Source organism: Triticum aestivum, unplaced genomic scaffold, assembly GCF_018294505.1.
Source record: "Triticum aestivum cultivar Chinese Spring unplaced genomic scaffold, IWGSC CS RefSeq v2.1 scaffold192347, whole genome shotgun sequence".
In the NCBI taxonomy this organism is placed as follows: Eukaryota; Viridiplantae; Streptophyta; class Magnoliopsida; order Poales; family Poaceae; genus Triticum; species Triticum aestivum.
The window spans coordinates 1-8,335 of record NW_025233250.1 but is presented as its reverse complement, the minus strand read 5'-3'; the positions used below and the strand labels follow the sequence as shown (position 1 = coordinate 8,335).

General features: G+C 48.1%; 1 pseudogene; it reads left to right on the top strand.

The window, feature by feature from the left end:
- Positions 1-1,748: 1,748 nt before the first annotated feature.
- LOC123176028 (hydroxyethylthiazole kinase-like) lies at positions 1,749-7,152 on the top strand (annotated as a pseudogene).
- The last annotated feature ends 1,183 nt before the right edge of the window (positions 7,153-8,335 follow it).

Sequence of the window (8,335 nt, the reverse complement as noted above, 5' to 3'; positions counted from 1 at the left end):
TTTATAGCCGGCCCGCGCCCGTGTGTACGCGTGCGAGGGAGGGGAGGCGTCGGCGCGCCGTCCCGTGAAGCGCCACCCGTGAGGAATCGATGGCAAGGCTGACCGGCGGCAGCCTTGCCATTGATTCCCCGCGGGAACCGAGGCCGTTGGGGGAAGACGAGGCGCCGAGTCGCTGACGCGGCTGGCCCGCATCTTTTTCGCGCCAAAACAGCTCGCCCCGGCGCCCCCGGGCGCCCCCCAGCGCGCCGGGTTCGGGCTGGATCCGCCGGCGCTGTTTTCGGCCCAAGCCGGCGAAAATCGGGTTCCTGGGGGCGCAACTGGGCCGTTTTTCGATGTCGGCGCGAAAAATTCGCCTGGGGAGGCCTTCCTGGGGCGCGGCTGGAGATGCCCTTAGAAGATACAGAAGGGTGCTGACCAACTTTGAGGGAGAGATGTACTTGGGAGAGGATTTTCTGGCAAGGGAACGGGTCCATGAAGCTCACTAGACACACCTTAGGTGTAGGGAGAAATTTGCCATTTGATTTTGCAACTGTAAGTTAAAAATAGCTTTGCATGTTTCTATAAAAGTGCAAGTGCTTGAAAAAGTGTGTATTGCACTTTTCGTGTCAGAGCCTGGCTTAATAGGAATGATAGACTACTCATATCAATAAGAAATTCCTTTTTTCAGAACTCCATTTGAAAAGAACTCCAAAGTTAAGCGTGCTTGGCTTGAAGCGATTATAGGATGAGTGACCGACTGGGAAGTTGGTCCCAGGTGCGCACGAGCGAGGATAAAGTGAATAGAAAAGACTAGTATTGGTCTGTGTGACAGTCTAGATACCACCAAACATAACGGCCGAGAACCGGTTACTATGGTCGGGGCATTACATTTCACTAGACTAAGGTCGCGCTTGGATGTGGTGTATTTTGATACAAGTGTATTTATTCTACACGTGTATTTTACCGGCCATGAGCAGATCTCCACCCGGAAATGAAACGACGAGCAGCGACCTGTATTTTTTACAGGTGTATCTGAGACTGAAACGGTAATCCAAACAAGCCCTAAAAGGAATACCGTATGTGTTGAATGACTACTGCGACGACATTGAGGAGAAAGTTTCCTCCACATATATGTCCTACCTCTTCACTCCCTCTTCTGGTGGCATGAAGGATATAAGGTGAGCCGCGGCAAACTCGAAGGACCTCATTGTATTTTATTTTACCTTTCATGATTTTTCTGCTCATAAGGACAACTTTTCAAGGTAATGAACCCTCAAATTCATGAAAAAAAATACATTTGGCCCCTCAATAACTTTGAGAGATTTTCGGTCCTTCAAGTCTCAAACTGGATAAGTTTCATCCTAATTCAAATTTTTATGGAAAAATGGCTAGGTGCAAGTGATTTTCTCTCTTCCCACTTGCCATGTAGGACGGGTGGGTCAAACAGACGTTTGTTTTCTTCCTCCTCGCGCCCACCCATGGCAACTACGAACGTTTTCAACGGCAAGTTTAGTGACTTTCATGCTTCAGTTTATTTTTTAACAGAAACTTATCATGTGTCATTGAAAATTGCCATCCTTGTGTGACTGAAATTGCCATCCGTATGTCACTTATCATTAGAGTTTACTAATTGCAAGCCGACTAATAAGATTTCCTCAAGTCAAGAGTCGATTCAGAAAATGCAACTTTAGGTTAAAAAAAAGGTAAGTGGCCAAACTGAAATATCCATTCGTCCATTCGTCGGCTCGCTTCCTCCCTCTACACCGCTGGCTTGGCTGGAAGCCCCGTGCGCCGCCAACCCCGCCGCATAACCAAATCAATCCCCCACCCACGGCGAGCGTCACCGCCCGTAGGCCGTCGGCATGGACGAGGAGAGGACGGAGGCGTGGTGGGCCCGCCGCGCGTGGGCGCTGCTGTCGGCCGTCCGCGAGCGGGCGCCGCTAGTTCAGTGCATCACCAACCTCGTCTCCATGGACATCGCCGCCAACGCCCTCACCGCCGCCGGCGCCTCCCCCGCCATGCTCCACAGCCTCCGCGAGATCCCCGACTTCACCCCACGCTGCGACGCAGTCTACATCAACGTCGGAACGCTCTCGGAGGACTGGCTCCCCTCCATGCGCGCCGCCGCCTCCGCCGGCCGCCCCTGGGTGCTCGACCCCGTCGCCGCCGCCGCCTCCGGCTTCCGGATGGAGGCCTGCCTCCAGCTCCTCTCGCGCTCCGCCCCGCCGTCGTCAGGGGCAACGCGTCCGAGATCCTCGCCCTCGCCTCGAGCTCAGATAACTCCTCCTTCAAGGTACCTGAACTAAATCCAATCCTATTAGTAACTCATTGTTAATTTCCAATCCAATCCAATCCTAGGGGTGATCGATTGTGAAACTGCAATGTTATAAACTGATTTAATCCACGTGCTCCTGGTACACGACGATTGATTCTTCAGCTCATTTGGGGTCATTCAAATTGGCTTGCTGGAAATATGCTGTCCATGTAATCTTGTGGCTAATTTCAGATTTAAAAGAAAAACCATAGCTTAGCTTTAAGTGAAACTGTGAATGCTAAAACAAGCAGTTCGACACACAACCTGTAAGGTTCACACGTGCGGAAATTACCTTGTACCATAAGTGCAGAAAACAGAGAAGGACAGTACTATGGAAGAAACACAAAGGAAAGGGACAACAAAGTGACTAATTGCCTTAGCGTGCCCCTCCTTCCACAGCACTTTTCCCACAGCAATAAGTAGGTTGAGAGATAAGCGACTAATGGCAGTACAATTTATCAGGGCGATGCACTACAGTCATTACCCTGTCTCTGAAGAAATTTTAGACTGCTTGCGGTAGTGGTGCTATTATGCATTCCAGGACAATTGGCTGACTGCACTATCTCCCTGTTATTTGAAGATGAGCAATGTGCATACCAAGCCTATTGCCGCTTACAATATACTCCCTCTGTAAACTAATGTAAGAGCGGTTAGATCACTACTTAGATTACTAAAGTAGTGATCTAAACGCTCTTATATTAGTTTACGGAGGGAGTATATTCCATCTTGCTTCTATTGGTAGTAATACTTGTGGCCAACTGCAGGGTGTGGACAGTTCACATGACTCAGGGGAGGCCCTGCAAGCCGCGAAAGCATTGGCACGGTCCAGCGGGGCAGTAGTCGCAGTATCTGGAGCAGTTGATTTCATCACGGATGGTGAGCAGGTCATCAGTGCTAGCAATGGTGTGGCAATGATGCAGAAGATCACGGCGACAGGGTGTGCTGTGACTGCTCTTATAGCGGCTTTTGTCGGGGCGGATCCTTCCGATGCTCTAGCCGCAGCGGCATGTGCGCTCGCCATCTTTGGACTTGCTGGAGAGATAGGGATGGAGTCAGTGAAGGGACCTGCCTCTCTCAGGATGCATCTCATCGATGCTCTCTACGGTCTCGACGAGTAGACCGTCACATCTGGAGTAAAAATTGCGCTGCTGTCGTAATGCATGTGTGCCCTGGCTATCAGTGTTGTAGGAGATACAGAGTCTGGAGTAATCTGCAGGGTCGTTTTGCCTCCTTGGTGCTTGGAAAACCATGAAGCGGATCGTATCAGATTGGCTGTCACTCGTCCATGTGTACCACCCCCCACCAATAATCCGGTGACCATCCGGGCTATAGTAAGTACGTACACAGTTGTGAATTGTGATGTCATCTACACTGAGAATGATGTTCATAAAATAAGCCAGTCGAAATAAGGTGTTTGTGCTTAAATGGCTTTGAGATGGTCGAACGGCTAGTCTGTTCAAACGCTTTGATCCCCCTATGCCTATGAAATTAATGATTTAAGGCCCCCGCTGCCCCAGGAGGAAACTTTGGAAAGGAAGCTAACTGGCTCGTCATGCTGCAGTTTTGCTTCTGAATTTTGTTTCCCATATTCCATGGTGAGTACATTATATAAGTTCACATCAAGTGTGCAGTTATTAGTCACAGTTCTCATGTGTTCAGTTGATGCTCAAACTTGTAATCTTCCATGTAAGCTATATATGCCGTGAATTTTCTTGCTACCATCAAGAGCTTTTTCCTCTGACTACTTCAAGTTACGAGGGTCAAGGAGTTACCAGGTTTGGATACAAGTTCTCCGTGGCTCCAAAAGGTGAACTACCAAGAGAAATACTGATACCATCTCCAGTTCTCCACGGCTCAGCTGAAGTATTTTCCTAAGAAAAATAAACTCTGCCCCACCGTCGTCAGGGGCAACGCGTCTGAGATCCTTGCCCTCGCCTCCAGCTCAGATAACTCCTCCTTCAAGGTACCTCCTCTTGCCCTACCTTCATTGCTAGCGCGGAAATCTCTTCTTTCTCAATTTGCAATCCTAGCGGTGACTGACACCAGATCTTGACTAAATAAGATGATCGACTGTCAAATTGCCGTGTGCAACTGTAGGATAAACAGGGCCTTCGGTTATTTTAGGGTCAAAAAAGATTCCGTTCAATAGAATTGATGAGAGGAGATCAATAGTTAACTGGATAAAATGAAGCGAAGGAAAATACGACATCTGAACATTCTCCTCACTACGTTTCAACCTACCTTCTCTACTAGAATTAATGGCCTTTACCTTCCTTTTTCTTGTGGCTAATTTCAGTTTAACATAGCTTTAATTGAAAGCTCAAATAAGCAGTCTGATACAACCTGTAAGGTCCAAACCTGTGCGTGTGTGTTTGTCAGACATCAGCTTCCCCTTGGGGAGTTTGATGGCTCAACGGCCATTGTGGAGTTACATCTTGAGCCTTTGCTAAAAGGAAATCACATCTATGAGAAGATTGATTTGTGAAAGCCCTCTTAGCAATTGTAGGGATGTGAGTGACTTCAGAGTTCCTCAAGGCTGTAGAAACTAGAAAGAAGTCAGCAAGGATAGGCCTGATGCTCCAGTGACCAGGATTAGAGAGAAGATCTTTTGGCTTCAGTAGCAATATCCAAGGTTTTGCAATCTGTGAGAAAATTTATTTCCCTCCGTCCGAGAGCTCTAGCTACCAAAGCTGTGAATAGTAGCGCTGAAGCTTAGGTCCAAACGTGTTGAAGTTACCTTGTGCCACAAGTGCAGAACATGAGAATGGCAGAAAAACGTGTCCACATAAGGTTAAACATCCACATAAACTCCTGGACCTATCCTAATCAGATTACTTCACCCCCCTGACATACTAAACTGATTAATCCACTACCATATAGTTTGCTCCATAAATCGAGACTGGGAAAGCGATTTTGCCATGCTGGCATGCCCTGCGACGAAAATGGAAAACAATTTATCAGGGCGATGCACTCCAGACATTATCCTATCTTTGAAGAAATTTTAGTCTGCTTGCGTTAGTAATGTTTCTTTGCATGGATTCCAGGAGGATTGCCTGATTGCCCTATCTCCCTGTTATTTGAGGATGAGCAACTCGCATATACCGAGCCTATTACCGCTTACAGTGTATATTCCATCTCGCTGGTAAGGGCACTAATACTTGTGGCCAACTGCAGGGTGTGGACAGTTCACATGACTCAGGGGAGGCCCTGCAAGCCGCGAAGGCACTGGCACGGTCCAGTAGGGCCGTCATTGCAGTATCTGGAGCCGTTGATTTCATCACGGATGGTGAGCAGGTCTTCAGCACGAGCAATGGTGTGGCTATGATGCAAAGATCACGGCGACAGGGTGTGCCATGACCACTCTTAGCGGCTTTTGTTGGGGCGGATCCTTCCGATGCTCTGGCCGCAGCAGCGTGTGCTCTTGCTGTCATCGGACTCGCTGGAGAGATCGGGATGGAGTCGGCCAAAGGACCTGCCTCTCTCAGGATGCACCTCATCGATGCTCTCTACCAGCTCGACGAGCAGATCGTCACATCAGGGGTCAAAATTGCCCTAGTGCCGTAACCAGGACATGTTTACCGTGGCTACCAGTGTTTAGGAAATATACAGTCTGGGGTGATCTGCAGGGTCCTGGAAAACCATGAAGCATATCGGATCGGATTGGCAGTTGTCGTCCATGTGTACATCACCCCATCAATAAATCATCCGGTGACCATCCATCCGGGCTGTACTAACTACTAAGTGCATATAGGCCAAGTTGGAAAAAATACGGCGATTGTCAGTCGACCGAGGACCCACGGAGGAGGAATTGGCTACTGTCAAGAAACTCCGAGAAGCTCTCAAGCAGGAGGAAACGTGGATAAGGCAGAGGTCACGTGTTCCTTGGTTACGAGAAGGTGATCGAAACTCGGGATATTTTCATGCACAAGCATCCATGCGGAAAAGATTGAACCACATCTCAAATCTTAATAGAGCGGATGGATCGGTGTGTGAGAATCCCGAGGGGGATAAAAGTGAAGTGCAGGCATTCTATGAAGCTCTCTGTTTGTCACAAGGTTACAATGACATGAATGGCTTGCTGCAGTATGTTCCAGAGCGCGTAACTCCGGAAATGAATACCTTGATTGATAAACCCTTCGTCAGAGAAGAAGTTCGAGCAGCACTGTTTCAAATGGCTCCCTCAAAAGCTCCTGGCATGGACGGGTTTACAACGGGTTTCTTTCAGCGACACTAGAACATTATTGAGGATGATCTGGTGCCAGCTGTGTTGGACTTTGTTAATGGTGGTGAATTGCCCGCGGAGTTTAACAACACTTCTATCACGCTAATTCCTAAGGTTCGTAACCCAGACTATTTCATAATATCGTCCCATATCCTTGTGTCCTGTTCCATTTAAGATTGCAGAAAAAATGATTACAAATAGGCTCAAGGATTGGATGGATATTATTGTTGGTGAGGAGCAAAGTGCGTTTGTTCCCGGGCGCCTTATAATAGATAATGTTGTAGTTGCGTTCGAAAGTGTTCATGCAATGAGAAGAAGGAAGAAAGGAAAATACTATTCGTGTGCGGTGAAATTAGACATGATGAAAGCCTATGATCGAGTGGAATGGCATTATCTTCAGGCAATTATGTTGAAACTAGGCTTTAGCATCAACTTTGTCAGACTGATCATGAATGTGTGTCTTCGGTCAGATTCTCAGTTCGTGTGAATGGCGAGCTACTTCCGTATTTTACTCCGTCTCGGGGCTGCGGCAAGGGGATCCCGTGTCACCGTTTTTGTTCCTATTGTGTGTCGAGGGACTGACCTCACTACTGAATTATTACGGTGGTGCTTATATTGACAGTGGTATTTGGGTTTCTCCTAGCTCACCATGGGTTAGTCACCTTTTGTTTGCCGATGATAGCCTTATTTTCATTAGTGCAAAGGTTGAAAGTGCGGACAGGCTAAATCTTGCAAATCTATGCTGCTTGTTCGGACAGAGAGTTAATAGGGAGAAAAGTGCAGTTTTCTTCAGTCCTAATACGCCAAGAAATAACATACAGATCATGAAGCAAAGGTTGGGTATACTTGTTGAAGCTTTCAGTGATAGATATCTTGGGCTTCCAACTGCTGTTGGGAGGATCACAAGTGGGACCTTTGATCACATCGGCGAGAGGGCTCGTAGCAAAATTCAGGGTTGGTCAGAGAAGAAAGCATGTGCTGGGCGCGAGACATTGCTGAAATCAGTAGTTCAGGCCATCCCAACTTTTAGTATGAGCTGCTTTCGGTTAACAAAGAAAGTATGCAAAGGTATTACCTCGTGTATGGGGAAATACTGGTGGGGAAGTTCTCTTGATCGGAGGTCTCTCCATTGGATCTCATGGAAGAAACTTTCCTCGCCAAAGATCGATGGTTTTTTTTAAAGACCAGCAAAGGCCGGTGTTTCATTGATCATAAGCAGGGAGCAGATGACAAAGCGATAAAGATGGAGATCCGAAGATCAAGGATAGTAAGAAGAAGAATGTCAGAAGAAAGAACATAGTGCCCCCAGGCACAAGCCGCTAGCCTACTCTCCCGACGGGTCCCCGAAGGGGCTCTGAACTGACTTGATGTCGGCTTGTTGCCAGATGCTTAGCCCTCTCCTGATCTCGTTGAGAATGTCTTCCACCTTGGCCTCTTTTGCCCTAAAATGTGCAGTGGTTCCTCTCCTGACATATGTGCCAAAGGGCAAGCATTGCAAGAGACTTGATCGCTTTCCTGTGAGCAGGCGGCGTTGCATCTGACATAGCTTTGAACCTGTCCAGGGAGCTTGTGTTGCCGATCCATGATTCCTGCCTTAGCGCGCGGCAGCACGTCCATGTTGCAATAGAATTCCAGGTTTCCTTCGTGAGGGGGCAATGCCAGAACAAATGCTCGGAGCTTTCCAGGTTGCGGAGGCATAGCTGACAGAAATAGTTGTTTGGCCATCCTCGCCGCTGCAACCTATCGTTGCACCAGAGCCGGTTTTGGTGCAGTAGCCAGGCGAAGATCTTGAGCTTTGCAGGCGCACGGGTGGTCCAGAT